Source organism: Penaeus chinensis, chromosome 30 (assembly GCF_019202785.1).
Source record: "Penaeus chinensis breed Huanghai No. 1 chromosome 30, ASM1920278v2, whole genome shotgun sequence".
NCBI lineage: Eukaryota > Metazoa > Arthropoda > Malacostraca > Decapoda > Penaeidae > Penaeus > Penaeus chinensis.
Genome location: NC_061848.1, coordinates 9,218,958 through 9,223,957, shown reverse-complemented (window position 1 = coordinate 9,223,957; position 5,000 = coordinate 9,218,958). Strand labels below are relative to the sequence as shown.

General features: G+C 44.2%; 1 protein-coding gene across 1 annotated transcript in view; it reads left to right on the top strand.

The window, feature by feature from the left end:
• LOC125041099 (ryanodine receptor-like) overlaps positions 1 to 5,000 on the top strand; it is a 173,633-nt gene that overhangs the window by 15,628 nt on the left and 153,005 nt on the right.

Here is a 5,000-nt window from a genome sequence, read left to right as displayed (position 1 = left end):
TTAATTTTTTCTTCTGTCTCCCCTTTTATTTATTTTTTTTATCTCTTTTTTCTTAAATGCTCTCTCTCCCCTCTTCTATTTTCCACCTTTTTTTCCCATTTCCCCCTTCCTTCATTTCCCCCCCCCCCCAGTCTCTCCTTTTCTTTATATTTATTTTTCCCGTCTTCCCCACTTTTTTATCCCACGCTTAGTCATTCCTGTGCCAAGTTCCAGTGCCACCATCTCAAGCTACTCATGGCTCTTCTCCGTGATGTTCTCTGGCACTTAAGCATTACGCTGCCCCTTCCATGTTTGCTGGTCATGGATAGTTTTTACTGCGTTTTTTTTTTTTTTTTTTTTTTTTTTTTTTTAAGTCTACTGCTGTTTTTCGTTGTTGTTGTTTATTATCGTTGTTATTATTATTGGTATTGTTATTACTGTTATTAATATCATTATCATTATTGCTGGTTTTATCATTATCAGCATCATTGTTGTTATCAGTATTATTATGATTATTATCGTCATTATTATCTTCATTATTATAATTATTAGCAATATTATTCTCATTATCATAATCATTATCATTATCAATATCAATATCAATATCAATATCAATATCAATATCATCACCATCACCATCATCATCACCATCCTCCTCACCATCATCATCATCATCATCAGCATTATCATTATCATTATCACCATCACCATCACCATCATCATTATCATTATCATTATCATTATCACCATAACCATCACCATCCTCCTCCTCATCATCATCAGCATTAGCATCAGCATCACCGTCACCATCATCATCATAATTTAATCGTTATGGTTTTTGAACGTTCCATATAATCGACTGGTAATTTCAAATAGATGTTGCAAGATAATTAAAATTGCTATTGCTAGTAATGATTATGGGGATAATTAATAGCCATGTTAACTCTGCCATTATAAAATAACGAAAATAGTAAAACCTACCTTCTTGTAATTATTTTCAAAGCTTTAGCATGCGTCAAAGATCAATCAAGAGCTTCACGTATAGGCCTACATCCTTATTTGACTTAACACTTACCAAAATGGATCCCTCCCTTCGTCCCTCCGTCCCTCACTCCCTCCCTTCGTCCCACGCTCACTTCCTTCGTTTCTCCCTGCCTCCCTTCGTCTTTCCTTTCCTCCCTTTGTCCCTCCCTCTCTCCCTCCCTCCATTCGTCCCACGCTCACTTCCTTCGTCCCTCCCTCCCTTCCTTCGTCCCTCTCTCCCTCCCTCGCTTCGTCCTTCCCTCATTCCCTTCTTTCCATTTCTCCCTCCCTTCGTCCTTCCCTCCCTCGCATCGTCCTTCCCTCCCTCCCTTCGTCCTTCCCTCCCTCCCTCCCTTCTTCTCTCTCTCCCTCCCTTCGTCCCTCCCTCCCTCCCTTCGTCCCTCCCTCTCTCCCTCCATGCAACCCTCCCTTCGTCCCTCCGTCCCTCCCTCCCTCCGTCCCTCCCTCTCTCCCTCCCACCCATCCTCTCAGTCGCTTTCTCACGCGAATGGGAAATATGTCTTTCTCTCTGTCTGTGTAACATGCGATGTACTTCTGTGTCTTTGTCTGCCCCTCATACACACCTCTGTATGCTTCACTGTTTCTTTCATTATCTCGCTTCTCTTGCCTTTTGCCTTATTATTATATTATCACCGGCTTCTTCCTTAAGGCTTTTTTTCTTTTCTTTCTTCCTCAATTTTTCTGTTTCTGTTTCTGTTTCTCTTCCTGACTCCTTGTTTCTCTTTCTTTCTCCCTATCACCGCTCTCTCTCTCTCTCTCTCTCTCTCTCTCTCTCTCTCTCTCTCTCTCTCTCTCTCTCTCTCTCTCTCTCTCTCTCTCTCTCTCTCTCTCTCTTTCTCTCTCTCTCTCTGTCTCTCTCTGTCTCCCGCTTCCTCTCCCTCTCCTTCTCTCTCTACCCTCTTAACTCTCCCATCTTCTCTCTTTCCCTTTCTCCCTCCATTCGTCTTTATCTCTCTCTCTCTCTTTCTGTCTCTCCTTTCCTCACCCATCATTAGAGGTACGCGCCTCCAATCCCCACCTGGATGCTCCTGGCATGATGATCCGTTTTATGTGGGATGCGATCCTCTGTAAGGTTATCTCCAGCTCCATTCCTTTGCTTTTTGCGAGCTTCTTTTCTACTGGGTTTTAGGATGTATTTTTTTGTTTAGAGGAAAGTGGCTTGTTCTCTGTTTGCCTGTCTGTCAGTGTGTCTTTCTGTCTGTCTGTCTCTCTTCTCTCCCTGTCTCTCTTCTCTTCCTCTCCTTCCCCCATTCCCTGTTCCCTCCCTCTCCCTCTCTCTCATTTTTTTACTGTAATGTAAAATCATAAAGTCATGCAATAATATTGAATTCAGCCACGCTATCGACCATTTGATAGCTATGCTTTTAAACGAAATATTACTTCAAGATAGATTTATGCCTTTGATCACCATGCACGACTCAGTAACAGTTTATTCTTGCTTATACTGCTTCGTCAAAAGAACAGTGAATGTTGTTTAATATGAGAGTGAAAGTAAGCGTGAGGGTTAGAGAAAGAGTGAGAGTGCGTGTGCGTGTGCGTGTACATATGCATGTGCGTGTGCGTGTGGTGGGAAAGAAAGAAAGAGAGAGAGAGAGAGAGAGAGAGAGAGAGAGAGAGAGAGAGAGAGAGAGAGAGAGAGAGAGAGAGAGAGAGAGAGAGAGAGAGAGAGAGAGAGAGAGTGAGAGACAGAGAGAGAGAGGGAGGATAAAGAAATGCAAACAAATGTGAACTGAAAGAAAGAGAGAGAGAGAAAGAGAGTGAATAATAGTGTGCTGAATTTATGAACGCGGATAATAGGTTAACAGAAACAGCAACCTCGATATCTTAGGACTTTTATGCTGATATCTAAATCTTAATCAGTAATTAAACAATTATCTAATTACTGGTCACTGTACAATCATGTATGATAGAGTATTAGTTCGTGTGTGAAATATACGTGGCGCATCATAAAAGCGCTGTCATTCATAAAATAACATGGAATAAAGCGAAAATTGTAGTTAATAAAGTGAACTGGGCTTATGAGATAACTGTAATTCATGAAAGAAATAGGAGGAGAGCGAAAATTGTAACTGATAAAGAAAACTGGGATAAAACGGTAATTGAGATTAATGAATGAAACACGAATAAAGCGAATATTGTAACTGATAAAGAGGACTGGGATAGAGCGATAATTGTAATTCACGAAATAAGCAAAGATAATGAAGCGGAAATTAACGTAAAAGTCTTCAAGCCTCAGAGTTCCAGACACGAAGAAAAGGTGGAAGAAACAGACCATCAAAGACCGAGGAGAAAAAATGACCAGACCAAATTCAATCTTCTGAGGGCAAAAGGCCGGACGAAGGCAAACGTTAAATCCTAAAGAGTGGAAGAGAGAGAAAGGCAGGGAAGAAGGCAGAGAGAGAGTGAAAGAGAGAGAGAGAGAGAGAGAGAGAGAGAGAGAGAGAGAGAGAGAGAGAGAGAGAGAGAGAGAGAGAGAGAGAGAGAGAGAGAGAGAGAGAGAGAGAGAGAGTGAGTGAGTGAATGTAAAAGTAAAGGAAAAGACGGAAAAGGGAACCGCCACAAGATTTCCTCTCAAACCCGCAAATGCCGGCCAGTAGCGAGGAAGGACTAGGGGGGAAGGAGGACTAGGGGGAAGGGGGCGAATCCCATTCACTCTCCCTCCCCTCCCTTAACCACCACCCTCCCTCCCCTACCACCGCCACCCCTAGAGACTCACTTTCCTTTCCTTGCTTTCTTCTTTTTTTATATTTTATTTTTATTATTTTTATTTTTTTGAAAACTTCCGAGCTGACGGCAATTACGGCAGTCGTTCTCGAGTACGCAGGTTATCCCGGCGAAGGAAAGAAGTCCCCCGAAGATAACCTAAAGAACGAGGAGGCAAAAAGACGAAATAAAAAAAAGAAAAAAAAAGTATAAAATGCTTGAGAAGGACCCCCCAACTCCGGAGTGAGTTAAAGCTTTAGAAAATTGAAGGCAGAACAGAAGGCGGAAAGGGAGAGTAAACAGTTGGTTTGAGGGCGATTGTGTCGGGGGACAAGGGGTGGGAAAGGGGGGGGGGGTGGAGTGGGTAGGGGAGGTGGGGTGGAGGGTGGAGTGGCGATGGGGAGGTGGAAGAGGTCTAGAGGGAGGATGTAGGAGGTGGGTGGAAGGTGGAGGGGCGATGGGGTGGTTGGGTGGAGGGTGGAGTGATGATGGTAAGGTGGAGTAGGTGGAGGATGTGGAGAGGGGAGATACAAGAGGTAGGGAAAGGGAGCAGAGGCGGAGGACATGGGAAAAAGAGGGAAGAGATGGAGGGGGTGGAGAAGGGAAGATAGGTGAAAGATGTGAGAAAAAGGGAAAGTAAGGCAAGGAAGAGGGGAGATGCAGGAGAACTCGGCAGGTGATACGAAGAGGAAAAGAAGTATTTGGATGAGAAAGAGAGACGTGCAGCGTGTGGGTCAGAGGAACATAGGTTGGGGAAAGGGGGTGGGGGTGGGGGGGGGGGAGGTCAGAGAGCAGTGCAAAGAATTGAAGGAGGATAAAGTTCTGTTTTCTAGGACAACTGTTGCTACTGTTTTTTTTTTTTTTTTTTTATTCTGACTTATCTCCTACATCTCTTTCGATGTCTCTAGTTGCTTCTTATCTTCGTCTATTTTCTTTCCATTTGTCTATTTCTCACTCTTATAATCAAGCAAGACTGACATAATATAATCATGCTTTGTTTGAGAAGATCTATCCTCCCCATTATCATTCGTCCCCCCCCCCCCCCCCCCCGATTGTCCAGTGCACAAGGGGGGGCGGGGTAAGTGTGCAGCCACCAGGTAAACCCCCAGGTAATTCTCAGCGTGGGGGGGGGGGGGTGAAATGGTGGGGAAGGTGCTGTCTATAAATACAACAAGATGTGGGGACGGTAGGCGGGAGAGAGGTGGAAGGGGGAAGAGGGGAAGGTGCAGGGGGGGGGGGGGGCGCCTCGCTTCACAAGAAGAGAATTTGCAGCC